Source organism: Dermochelys coriacea, chromosome 1 (assembly GCF_009764565.3).
Source record: "Dermochelys coriacea isolate rDerCor1 chromosome 1, rDerCor1.pri.v4, whole genome shotgun sequence".
NCBI classification, from domain to species: Eukaryota; Metazoa; Chordata; order Testudines; family Dermochelyidae; genus Dermochelys; species Dermochelys coriacea.
This window is the reverse complement of record NC_050068.2, coordinates 253,376,186-253,390,526: the sequence shown is the minus strand read 5'-3', so window position 1 is coordinate 253,390,526 and position 14,341 is coordinate 253,376,186. Positions and strand designations below refer to the sequence as shown.

The following is a 14,341-nucleotide window of genomic DNA, read 5'->3' as shown; positions in this document are numbered from 1 at the left end:
GCTGGTACAAATGTGGTCATTAATATTTTACTGCTTTCCCCTTCAGCACAAGGGCAAGGGACTGTGCAATCCTATGTATCTTGGCAGTACATTTTTTTTGCCATATAATTTTCCTGAAATATCATTGCTTTCTTAGATATAGAAAAAGAATCTTTTCTGACCACTGCAGTCAGACTCATTTCTAAAGAAGTACAGAACCCAGCTTGACCTTTACTGCTGAGACATGGCTGGAGAACACCATTGTCAGACAGTTTGCCAAAACGAAAACAGCAAGTGATCTTGTTGCAGATGTCTTTCACACTACAGAATTAATAATCTCAGCTCATTTCTTGGTTATGACCTTGTAATGTGAAATAAAACCCAGGGAGATTTCTGCTTTTCCAAGGAGAGTAGTCACTGAAGTGATATCTCAAGGAGCAGGAAGAGAATTCTATCTATAACTTCCTGCCTATTGATTTGCGTTTAGTAGAGAGTGGTGAAGAGTATGCAGCCTTTTAACACACTAGTATTGCGAACACGTTACCCTTTATTATTTTGTTAAGTTTCTTAATTTTTTTTAACTGTTGTGGGCAGAGTTTTGTTGTGGGTTGTTGATGGGGCTAGCTGCTATTCTCAATTAACTTATGTCAGACACATAGAATGCTATTAGATGCCTTTCTAGCATATTTAGAAGGAATATCCATCTGAAGATTTCATAGAGCTTAACAAATCTTAATTAACTTAGCCTCCCAATGCCTCCCCCTCCCGCCCGATGTACTGTAGTTAAATATTAATATCTCTATTTTACAGATGGGAGAAATAAGAGACACTTGGGTTAAGCACTGAAATCTCATCCAGCTCACAGGTGCCTAACTTCATTGGCAGTCGGCACTTAATTCCCATAGGTGCTTTAGAAAATCCCGCTCAGTGACATTAATGCTTTAGGGTATGTCTACATGGCAGTCAGGAGGTGTAACTGCAGCAGACATTGACATACCCATGCTAACTTGAATAATAGCAGTAGTAAAGCCATGGCAGAACAAGTGTCTGCACAGGCTAGCCCACCTGCCCAGAACACAGGGCACAGGCTTGAGTGGCCACTGTCTGTGCTGCAGCAATCTGGGTATGTCTACGCATGGTGGAATCACAGCTCCTGATTGCAGTGTAGACATACTCTTAGTTCAACTAAACCAGTGCTAGTTTGGATCTATGTCAGTTTAACTAAATTGATGTAACTGGTGCAATTCCCTTTAGGTTGGTTTAGGAGTGGGGGCTTGCTTTTTTTTTTTTTTGGCGGTTTAGTTCTTAGTCAATTTTATTATAGCTTGAACTAGGCTTGCTTTATCTGATCACCCTTACTGGTTAAAAATCACACCTTTAATTTAAACAGGTGCTGCTCTGCATAGTAAAACAGTGTTGTCAATTCTTGCGACTTTACTACAAGTTTTACAAACTTTGGTATTTATATTGACACCCCAGTTCCTGGTGTTATACGTGAGATTCTCAGCTTTCATTAAAAACATATCTAGCCTTCACGGTTGGGGAGAAAAGGTTGAAAATGTGACCCAAGTGCAACCTAAAGGTTAAAAAAAAAATAATCAGAAGGCCAATAACTTGACTTTTGGCTGAATTATGAGAATATTTTTAACACTGAACATTTGTGGGTGGTGATACTATTGTATACAAGGCCTAGCTGGTGAAACTCTCCCCAGTGCAGAAGGCCAGCACAAAGGACACAGTTAGGCTTCAGAGGTGCATAAGCTAAGTGGTGAATGGCCTTTTGCTAGCTCTCTGCATAGGGGAGAATTTCCCTCCCTCTGAATTGCTGCAGGTTGGAGAGAAAAGCTGTGCCACAATCGGGACTGGGGCTCTGATTTGGTACGTCCCAAACTTTTTGCATTTAAGGCCCAGTTGAGCAAAGCATTCACATATTTGCTGAAGTCCCATTTAAGCCAGTTAGACTCCTAAATAGAAGAACTATTTAAAAGTCCAACTAAACCTCCTGTTTTTGAAAAACTTGACCCACACTGTTAATGTGAGAAGGTCTGGCTCAATGTCCCTGGTTAAGCATGTGCTTAAGGGCTTTGCTGAACAGGAATGGATTTAAGCATCAGGGCCTAACTTTGGCACAAGTATATTTAGCCTCTGCAAATGTAAATACATAAGGAGAGAGAAAATTACTGCTTTTTGCTAGAAAGACCACACTAGCTACTGCAGGACAAGGTAACTTTCTCAGAGTTGATCACGTCATTCGGGTGATCCTACACTGCAATTCTAGTTGCTAGGACATTTACACAGTGATCCCTGAAGGATCCCCAAGCACCACTGAAATGCTGTCACCTTTGCAACATGGATGGTGGCAACAACAGGCATACGGCATGCTGCATAACAATGGGGAAAGGAGGGAAAAACTTGGTCAAGGACACTGAGGCAACCTCCTCAGGCGACCCATGTGTTTCAAAAATAGGAGGCTATGGACGGGCTTCTAAATCCCTATTCAGGCACCTTAAGTGGCCTGTTTTCCCCCCAAGTGCTGAGCCATTGAGATTGGTGGGACCTGCTGGGTGCTTGCAGCTTTTGAATAGCAGACCGCTCATTTAGTTGACTAAATTGGGATTTAGGAGCCTAACCTCCTACTTCTGCAAGGCTTGACCCTGATTAATATGTCAATGTTTGAACATTTAAGTGCAGCTTACAGAGTACTTACAGAGTACTATGGAATCTTTAGTGTCTATGGAGAGGAGACAAGCTGGTTTTGTAATTCATTTAAAATATTAATGATCAAGCAAACAACTATTTAAATATTTCAATTGTTTTATTACAGGAAAAAATCCTGGCTTTGCAAAAAATTACAGAACTAGGTAGGAGACTGTTGTTCTAATCCTAGCCCTCCTAACCCACTGTGCGACTTGGGCAAGTCGCTTCACTTCTCTGCACCTGTTTCTTCTCCTACCCTTTGTATTATCTGTTCAGATTTTCAGATGTCAGCCAGAGACTGTCCCTGGCCCCTGCCCTGTGTGTCTGGACAGTGCCTAGCACAATGGGTCTCTGATATTCATTGGGGTCACCAGGTATTACTGTAATACAAATAAAATGAAAACCAGCCATTCTACCTTCTTTGCCTCTTTCCCAGAGTTTTAATCCATACACAATGGCCTAACACAAGCAGTGTAGACAATCTGGATCATCTCCTGTGTGTGGCATTCCTCTGAATGTTGGCCAGGCGCATTTAAAGTGCAGTTTGATGTTACAGTCCTGGAGATGGGAAGAACATTCTACGGTTGGCTTCCCATGTCCTATGGAAGTTGACTAGCAGGGAATTTGTAAGTAGGATGTCTAAATGCTTCTGTCCAGGATCGCACTGCTGTTTAAAGAAAATGTCTTTTCTGAGGCTAGGGGGGAAAGAAATAAGAAATTCAACAATTGAAATTGGTACCCTCTTCACAAAGCTACAGGAGCAACGTTATGTTAACAACATTATTAAATTAACTGGAGTTACACAAGGGATTAATTTTGCCCCTGGTACTGAACAATACACTGCTCTTCATATAGGTAGAAACACCCCTGTTTTAATTAATGGCAAAATTGACTTCCGTTGACAGCAGTAGGAGCAGGATAGGGCCCAGTACCTTATTTTACTTCCAGATTCAGAACAACTTTCAAAGTTTGCAATATTCTAATATGTATGTTTTCTTGTGGCTCTGTTTTTGGACTACATAGAGGAATTACTGGGAGATGTTCCATGGCCTGTGTTATATAGGAAATCAGTAAAGATGGTGTAATGGTTTCTTCTGGACTTAAAATTTATGAATGAATCTTTGCAGTGCTATACTTTGTATTTCTGCTTACATATAATTAGTCCTAGAGTTTCTCCTCTCAGGGCATATGCACATTACCATTAATGGGAATTTCATATATCAAGGCAAAGGAGAATAATGTCCCATTTTGGATTGCAACTAAACTGGGTTGCCCACAATTGAATTCACTCCTTAAAGGGCACATTCCAAATGGGTGCTTATTGTGCCTTTTGCTCTTTCAATCTGAATAAACTATCTGGGCACAGTTAGGTCCCAATTACCACATATACTAAAAAGACACAAACATGTCAGGCCTAGCTACATATATATTGCTGCTCTGGGTCTGATGGCTTCTAAACCACAGAACACAATGAGTACCACTAGAGGGCTCACTAACTATTTAAAAACCCACTCTATTTAATAAAAAGAAAAGGAGTACTTGTGGCACCTTAGAGACTAACACATTTATTTGAGCATAATGCATCCGATTAAGTGAACGGTAGCTCACGAAAGCTTATGCTCAATAAATGTGTTAGTCTCTAAGGTGCCACAAGTACTCCTGTTCTTTTGGCTGCTACTCTGAAACCACTCTATTTAATATACACTCTACAGCACTTGAACTATTCAGCCATCCCCAGAGCATGGAAGACAATTAACACCATGCAGGAGACCTGCGACTGGGAGCTTCACTCTAGGCTTTTGCCTATTGGGTCAGACTTCTTGAAGAGCGCACTAACTTCACTGCTGTTGCAAGGTGGTGTAACTGCGGTGAAATCAATAGTTGTGCTACCTTTCATAGACTCCTAGATATTAAGACTCATAGAATGGTCAGAAGGGACCATTATGATCATCTAGTCTGACCTCCTGCACAACGCAGGCCACAGAATCTCACTCACCCACTCCTGCGATAAACCTCTCACCTATGTCTGAGCTACTGAAGTCCTCAAACCATGGTTTAAAGACTTCAAGGAGCAGAGAATCCTCCAGCAAGAGACCCATGCCCCATGCTACAGAGGAAGGCAAAAAACCTCCAGGGCCTCTTCCAATCTGCCCTGGAGGAAAATTCCTTCCCAACCCCACATATAGCGATCAGCTGAACCCTGAGTATATGGGCAAGTTTCACCAGCCAGATACCCAGGAAAGAATTCTCTGTAGTAACTCAGATCCCACCCCATCTAACATCCCATCACAGGCCACTGGGCCTATTTACCATGAATATTTAAAGATCAATTAATTGCCAAAATCATGTTATCCCATCATACCATCTCCATAAACCTATCGAGTTTAATCTTGAAGCCAGATAGGTCTTTTGCCCCCACTGCTTCCCTTGGAAGGCTATTCCAGAACTTCAATCCTCTGATGGTTAGAAACTTTCATCTAATTTCAAGTCTAAACTTCCTGATGGCCAGTTTATATCCATTTGTTCTTGTGTCCACATTGGTACTGAGCTTAAATAATTCCTCTCCCTCTCCGGTATTTATCCCTCTGATATATTTATAGAGAACAATCATATCTCCCCTCAACCTTCTTTTGGTTAGGCTAAACAAGCCAAGCTCCTTGAGTCTCCTTTCATAAGACACGTTTTCCATTCCTCGGATCATCCTCGTAGCCCTTCTCTGTACCTGTTCCAGTTTGCATTCATCCTTCTTAAACATGGGAGACCAAAACTGCACACATCATTCCAGATGAGGTCTCACCAGTACTTTGTATAACGGTACTAAAACCTCCTTATTTCTACTGGAAATACCTCGCCTGATGCATCCCAAGACCGCATTAGCTTTTTTTCATGGCCATATCACATTGGCAGGTCATAGTCAATCTGTGATCAACCAATACTCCAAGGTCTTCTCCTCCTCCGTTACTTCTAATTGATGTGTCCCCAGCTTATAATTAAAATTCTTGTTATTAATCCTTAAATGCATAACCTCACATTTCTCACTATTAAATTTCATCCTATTACTATTACTCCAGTTTACAAGGTTATCAAGATCTTCCTGTATGATTTCCCGGTCCTTCTCTAAATTGGCAATACCTCCCAGCTTAGTATCATCCGCAAACTTTATTAGCACACTCCCACTTTTTGTGCCGAGGTCAGTAATAAAAAGATTAAACAACATTGGTCCCAAAACTGATCTCTGAGGAACTCCTGGTAACCTCCCTCCAGCATGACAGTTCACCTTTCAGTATGACCCGCTGTAGTCTCCCTGTTAACCAATTCCTTATCCACCTTTCAATTTTCATATTGATCCCCATCTTTTCCAATTTAACTAATAATTCCCCAGGTGGCACAGTATCAAATGCCTTACTGAAATCTAGGTAAATTAGAACCACTGCGTTTCCTTTGTCTAAAAAATCTGTTACTTTCTCAAAGAAGAATATCAGTTTGGTTTGGCACGATCTACCTTTTGTAAAACATGTTGTATTTTGTCCCATTTACCATTGACATCAATATCCTTAACTACTTTCTCCTTCAAAATTTTTTCCAAGGCCTTGCATACTAAAGATATCAAACTAACAGGTCTGTAGTTACCCGGATCACTTTTTTTTTCCTTTCTTAAAAATAGGAACTATGTTAGCAATTCTCCAATCATACTGTACAACCCCTGAGTTTACAGATTTATTACAAATTCTTGCTAATGGGCTTGCAATTTCATGTGCCAATTCCTTTAATATTCTTGGGCCCCTCGATTTAGTCCCCTTAAGCTGTTCGAGTTTCGCTTCTACCTCAGATATGGTAATATCTACTTCCATATCCTCATTCCCGTTTGTCATGCTACCATTATCCCTAAGATCCTCATTAGCCTTATTAAAGACTGAGGCAAAGTGAAGCAGGTGCATTGTTCTTGGCATTTATAGGCAGGTTCGCTCCCCACTAGTAAAGCAAATGCTCTTCGGTGGCTGACACACATATCAAATGAATCTTAGGAAGCAGCTGTCCTCTCTATCCACAGGAAGAGCACACTGCTGGTATTCACCTAGTGATAAGAGGTGATTATAGGTCTCAAACTGAATTGGAGGGAGACATCAAAGGACTTTCACGGTGCAGCCCAGAGGTCAGTTAAGGTAACACAGCCACTGACTGAATTCATAGGGGGACACCAAGCAGTCTCCTGCCAAATTGACCAATATTCCATGTACTGTCTACCCCAGGACCTAGGATAATATACAATGCAATTTTAATAAGTGTGACTTATTTTAAAATAAATATATTAAATATTAACTTTGAAGTTTCTTGTGTTGTGGCCCAGAACCAGCATTTCATTCTATATTCTGTGCAGGGCCAAAGTCACTTAATGACTTCATTGGCTCAACGTGGAAAAGAGACGCGAATCTGCTGCTGATTCTGAAACTGCATCTACTTAACCTAGGGATGAATTTGATCCTGCACGTTTGTTTTTTCTAAAGCTGCACAGTTAGTCTCCTTTAAAGAAATGCTTGTGATTCTAAGTTTAGCTATGTCAGTGCAAAGCAAAGGAAAATATACCTAGAGGCTATTTGAACAATTTACTCTGGGTGCTGAAATAAAAAAAAAGTTGAATCGGATCTCAGCCATGGATCAGGTGAGAGGCAAATCAAACAGCTAGTATGTGCTCATACTTCCCACTGAAGTCATTATATGCTGGGCTTCAGTAGCAGTTATGGAAATGTAACTGAAAGGATAACGTGGGCCCTGTTCTTAGGTTTGGATAAATTCACTGCTAGAGTTAATTAATTGCAGCCTTGATTGAGGAAAGTAGTTAAGCAAACACTTAAATCCATCCTTGGTGTTAGGATAGCACTTTAAGCATGTGCTTAAGTCCCACTGAAGTCAAGAGTGGGGATGGGATGGGGGCAGCAGGAGAAGAAGATCAACACATGTTTTACTTTATTCACTAAGTTAGGTCTTGATTCAGGAAAGTGCTTACAGTTTTTGAAGACATGCTAAAATACATTTGTTTTACCCTAATGAGACTGACCCTCAGTCACTGTTTCTTTCCTGTTGGTGTGGTACCTTTGAGACAGATAAAAGACCATATAAAAACGGATGTCACCCTGATGTCACTCTCCTGATGTGGCATCAGGGTGAAGCAGGACAACACACCACAAATAGTTTCTTCAGCTCTCAATCTCAGGTCCAGCAGCAACAAATAATTAGCCAACAATATGATACCAGAAATAGCTACTAATAGAGGTGCTGGCCGCATTTAGACCTCAGATGAAGTACAAAGGAAAAAAGACCTTTTAAAAAAAAAGGGTTCTGTTCACCTGGGTGTGTGTGTGTGTGTGTGTGTAACATAGATGGGTCCTTTAATGTTTTGAGGATTAACAAATCAGCTGCTTTCCATGCTCTTGACTTCTGTAGAAACTGTCAGGTATGGTACATGTGCTGACTATTAGTTTTAGTTATCTTTAAGTGACATTAGATGGAATACCTAAAGCACGGCTAAATTCAAGAAAAGAGAAACTGTCTGTGTGTTATTGCTAAGTTCATCCCATGCCTTGCAACGTCAGGGCTTGATCCAGGGTGGGGCTGAGCTTCTCTTGCGAGTTGCTGATCATCATCCATTATTTTTCTTCAGGACACTCAGCTCTTTGCTGGATCATGCCCATAGCTAGGCATGTGTCATGGTTTTGTGCCGTTTCTCTGCAGGGGTTTATGCTACTGGGACTTGCATTTGCTGACAAATTGACAGCCATCAACCTTCAACACAAAGAACTACAGATTTATTGCCAGTGGATAAATTACAGTAATGAGCTGGTAGGTATTTTCTTCTGGATACCTAAGCACAGCAGGGTCAGCTAATCTTTAAGGGCCTTTCCTGGCTTCGTGATCAAGCAGCATGTTCAGAATCTGACCTGCTAATTGAAAACATTTCCTTAAGTAGTATGTTATACTTCAGGCTTTATGGGTATTTGGCTTGTTCAAGTTCATTTAGATATTTGCACTTAAGGCATTTCCCTAATGGGGGAGTGAGGAAATAGCTGTATATCACTAAAAAAAAAAAGATTTTCCTCAGACCTCAGCATTGGTTAACCTCCCAATTTGCCTTTCTCAAAAGAATATCTGTTGTAGTGAAGACTTTACGTTATTTTGGACCAGAAATGTGTACTGTAGGTCAATAATTTAGAACTGTGCCTTGAAATAAATTTAGCTGGGGGTTTGATTTTAAAGGTAACCCAATAGATTTGGAGATATTGTCAGAACACTGCTTTATTTAGTCCCATGACAAATCTGTAAATATTAGACACTTAAAATCCATCTTTTGTAGCTAGACTACTAAAGTTTAGCTCTACTAAAGTCAAGGTTGAATTTGGCTGCAGCCTGAGTCTCTACAACAGGAGTGGGCAAACTATGACCTGGGGGTTTCATCCGGCCCTCCAGATGTTTTAATCTGGTCCTCGAGTTCCTGCTGGGGTCAGTGGCTTGCCCAACTCCGTGCAGCTCCCAGAAGCAGCGGCATGTCCCCCCTCCAGCTCCTACACGTAGGGGCAGCCAGGGGGCTCCACACCCTGCCCCACCCCAAGTGCTTCCCCCGCAGTTCCCATTGGCCAGGAATCATGGTCAATGGGAGCTTCAGGGGCGGTACCTGCGGACAGGGCAGCGCGCAGAGCTGTCTGGCTGCGCCTCCGGGTAGGAGCTGGAGGGAGAACATGCTGCTGCTGCTGGGAGCTGCTTGAGGTAAGCGCTGCCCGGAGCCTGCCCCCCTGACTCCCTCCTGTGCCCCAACCCCCTGCCCCAGCCCTGATCTCCCTCCCACGCTCTGAATCCTTTGGTCCCAGCCCGAAGCACCCTCCCATAACCTGAACTCCTCATTTCTGGCCCCATCCCAGAGCCCGCACCCCCCAGCCAGAGTCCTCACCCTCTTCCGCACCCCAACCCTAATTTTGTGACCATTCCTGGCCTGCTATACAATTTCCATACCCAGATGTGGCCCTTGGGCCAAAAAGTTTGCCCACCCCTGCTTTTAATACAACTTGGAAATAAGCATTCTGGCAGTATCCTAGACTGGCAACAAAGAGAACAATGGCGACAAAGGTACAGTTAAAATCATCAATTTAAATACAGTATTTTTGGAGGACAGATGGCAACCTCAGGAAGGACAAAGATCATGAACCCAGGATAATTTAAAGAGGAATATTAATGCTGCAGTATTTCTTGGGACCTAACATACAGAAGGGAAACTTGGTGTCTCAAGCTGCATCTACTAAAAGCATGTTGCATAATATATTCAGTGTTATAAGGCGGCTGGTAGAAAGGAAAAGAATTTAATTTGGCAAATTTCCAATTAATTGTCTCATAAAAGTAGCAAAGCCAAGGAAACCAAAGGCTAAACCCTTAGTGTAAACTGGTGTCGCTCTGTTGTAAGCAGTGGAGCTACACTCATTTATACCAACTGGAGATCTGGCTCCAAAAGTCTAACAATCATGTCACATTGATCTGGTCCTTCTATGACAAAAAAAGGACAGTATGTTTGATGAATTTGTCCACTTTTGGCTCATTCTTTAAGTACCATCATAAATCACTGTTCATATTAAAAACTAAAAGTTCCTACCATTTACAAATTTAATTTAAAATGAAAAACCTTCCTGCTGTCTGACCTACATTGCTAGAGGTCACCACACTTTCAGCATCTGTTATGACACTGCTAACACATTGCTGAATTCCATAAAAAGGAAGAGGTTCCTAGCACGGTAACTGGAAAGAATCAAGGGGAATGCAGTTACGTTGCAATCTGCCTAGATTCATCCAAAGCTGTTCACAGCAGGGGCTTGAGGGGTGCCCATCATTTCACTTTGGGGAATATCCCCAGTAGCCACTGTATATTGCCCCCCGCTGGTATGACTGCCACATTGTTTCAGACGTGCTGTGGACAGCTATCACCAGTTCATGTCTATGGTACACTGCAGTATGAGGAGTATGAACATCCTGATACAGAAGTCGAATCCAGGACCTACTGAGTGAGTGAAAACAGACCTTTCAGTTTGATCTTGTAAACCCTCTTTGTGTAGAACTCCCACTAAGGTCTATGGTAATTTGACAGGTGGAGGGCTTGCAGAATTGGGCCTTGAGTCATTAGACACTGATCTACTAAAGCCACAAGCTTTTGAGCAGCTGACTTAATTTGCCTTGCAGCCTTCCCACTTATCTCTTAAATAACTATGAGTTATTATAAATTAATGTACAAAGCACTGATGAGACACAGATAAGTCCTTTGGGCTTGGGCTGACATGTTTTAAGATAACTACAGAGAAGAAAGGATGTGCTAGGACACCAAGCAGAGGGAGTAACCTGAAGTTTTGTTCTATGTTGTTAGCTCCCTACTGTAGCCTTTCTGAAAGAAAAGCGTCTCGAGAGACTTGAATGAGGACAGGGAGGGGGCTAGGGAAAGTGGGTGTGGGTGGGCATTTCATATATAGCACCACCAAAGGAACTGGAAGTTGCCCAACATCCTGCTTTTTCACCTACCTACTTAGGTAGCAAAAGAATGGTGCGACTCCATGCTTTTAAAAAATCTCCTATTAAAATGCTATCAGCCATTTATAAACTTAAAGACATAGGACTTTCCAGCAAATATTTCTGCAGTAGAATCTACTCGCACAGCAATATCATTTACTAGGTTAGAAAGAAAAGTGGGCTTGTTCTATCTCTTTGTAACTTTTTGTTTTCTTCTGATTTAAAGACAAATATCAGAGGTTCCAACCCAAATCAGAGTTGGGGTTGGAGCTGAGGTTTCTCACATCTCTCAGGATGAGACCCAAAGAAAGAGCAAGACAGGATAATGACAATATACAATGAAGAGGGTTTGTAAATGAAATGAAAATTTCCCTCCAAGCCATCTCAGTTCCTGTGCACAAAGAGAAACCCACTGTCAGTAGTAAGCAGCTATCCACCGCAAGCTTCCTTAAGTAGCAGCTCTGATTGGCACAATGCTGTTGAAACTGCTTTCCTTCAGTGCCGCTTCCCATTAATGCCAGCACGAGCCAGCGACAATGCCAAAAATACAAAAGGCACCATTTTAATGCTCTGCAAATTTGACCATGCGGCACTTTCTGAAAAGGCTGCATCTCCCTGGGTCTAAGCACAACAGGGAAAGAATTGTGACACATATTCCCAAATAACCACGTGAAAACTAATTCAGCGAGTTCCTTGTTACATTTTTAAGCCCCTTAAATTGCCACATAAAGCCTTCTGATGTTAAAATCTATGGGAAATTTTAAAAATAATTCATATGAACTGTATAACATCTTGTTATCTTCCTGTCTGAGTGTTGTCTTGCCTGATAACTGATATAATAGTTCATCTATTTTTAGGGCAGGGTGCAAAATTTTAATTTACAGTAAAATCAACAGATTTTTCCTTTTAAACTAGTTTGGGGTGTGTTTTTTTTTTAAACCTACTCGCTCCTTTCTATTTTTTCAAAGCTCTCACTCTTAGCTCATTTCCTTGTGAAAAGCTTATGGGGTGGAAAGCCACTCTTACAGTTTGCTTTCTGTTTGCTCCTGAATCGTCAGGCTGCAGCCTATGGCTGCTTGCCTTGCATTATGCTCCTTTCATGGATTCTGAACACTTGCCAGGTTCTTTTTTTTCCCCTCCACTGATCTGGTTAAAACGCTGACTCCCCTTTTGCTGCTCTCGCAGCCTTGTCCTGCTCCGCCGGCTGCTTGAAGACTCCATCAGGAATGGGAGGCAACAGAGCTCTAGAAATAAGTTTTTCAAATAAGTGTCAGGCTGTAGCTGTCAGGATGTAAACCCTTAAACAGCTAGGTCCTTCCTATCTCCTGGCATAATCCTTTTTACATTGCCTAGCTCCTGCTCACTGGCTCTGTGGGGTCATAGGATTTGGGAATGTTGCCCTCTCCCCATTCCCATGAAAACAGCAGGGCAGGACACAAAAAGTGGTAGGAGAGGGGGCTAGCTACAATACAATGGCCCAAGAGAGGCACAGTCTGTAGCCAGGGGCAAGTCCAGACACTCAGCTGTGTGTATGGCTAGGGTCAACAGCATGCACTAGATGGAAGTGCACTCGCCTTCTTTATAATGGTGAAGCAAGGTATGCCTGGCATAGCCTCGAAGCTGCCCACCTTGAGCCAGCCTGCCCAGCCCAGGCATAATGGCTTCCATCCCAGATGAACAGCCAGCACCCTTCCCTTCATCCTCTGCGTGGTTTTCTAATGGGAGGATGGTGCCTGTTGCCGTAAAGTGGTACCATCTGGAGCTTCTCCTTCAATGCAGGTGAGATTAGTATCACGTGGTTTAAACCCGCTGTACTTCCCCCCCCCCATTATAGCCTTAGAAAGGGACTAGGTTAAGAGATCCTTCAACGCGACTATAATTCTTTGCATATGGGTTTTCGCTCTGCCCATTTCTTTTTACTTGCTTGTCATTGTTTTTGAAGGGAAATGGCTCTTTTTCTCTTGATTTAACAAGGAATGCTAGTAACACGGAAAAGAATAGGAGTACTTGTGGCACCTTAGAGCCTAACAAATTTGAGCATAAGCTTTCTTGATGCATCCGATGAAGTGAGCTGTAGCTCACGAAAGCTTATGCTCAAATAAATTTGTTAGTCTCTAAGGTGCCACAAGTACTCCTTTTCTTTTTGTGAACACAGACTAACACGGCTGTTACTCTGAAACATGGAAAAGAATGAAATCCATACGTAATGGATGGGCTTTGAAAGAGCAGAAGACCATATTTCAGATCATGCCTAAGGACTGCGAGGGCAGGGAGGTGACCTGCCTTCTCATGCCTGGAGATGGTTCTTCCAGGGCAGGACTGAAACACTTTGGTAGGGCAGGGTGGAGGCAGCACCGGTGAGGTGAGTGAACAGAAAATGTCCTTAGCTAGGGCTAGCAGTATGACACTTTAACCCAGCACTAAATTCACACACTACTTTACAAGACAGAAAGGACAATCTGTGAATACATGGTCTATCTGCTAGCAGCAGCCATACTATAAATTATTGGCTGCAGCTGGAGAATGTGCGTCTCTGTACCCTCCATATAGGATTTCCAACTGCTGGATTCACATAAGTAAGGAGCCAGTGGCAACTTTTTCTGGCTCACTTGCACCGTCCCTCTCTGTGCTGCTGAGTGTGGGATCGCTCCTGCCCAGTACACAAGGAGGTGCAGAGGCCCAATGAAACCTCTGCAAGGGTCCCACAGGGTTGCTATGGCACAAAGCATGGTGAATTTCTAGGCGGAGGATTTGCCCTTTGAACACTGATGCTAATACATTCTTTGTAAGGTGGCTGACCTAGCAATATAAAATAACAGGGGCATAAAATGCCTAAAGATACCTTTCATGTTTAATTTAAAATGCAAACAGATTTACAGGCAGGATGTTTATTCTTGTTTAAATTATTGATAGGGTCACTCAGTCTAAACCCTATTACATTAAAATAAATGCATCAGCTTAGACCAGGAGTTACAATATCTTTCAGTGCTAGAAAATGAAGCCGAATGCATGCTTGTATCGGAGATGCAGCAGTTCCAGACCAAGGGGCTATTGTACAGTTAGTGAATTCTATGATGACACAGACTGTTTTAAAGACAGCAGCAGGGAAAGGCATCAATCCTTCCCTTTG

At 42.3% G+C, this 14,341-nt stretch overlaps 1 protein-coding gene across 7 annotated transcripts in view; it reads right to left on the bottom strand.

Moving 5' to 3' along the window:
* CHST11 (carbohydrate sulfotransferase 11) overlaps positions 1-14,341 on the bottom strand; it is a 260,188-nt gene that overhangs the window by 5,384 nt on the left and 240,463 nt on the right. The window lies entirely within an intron of this gene.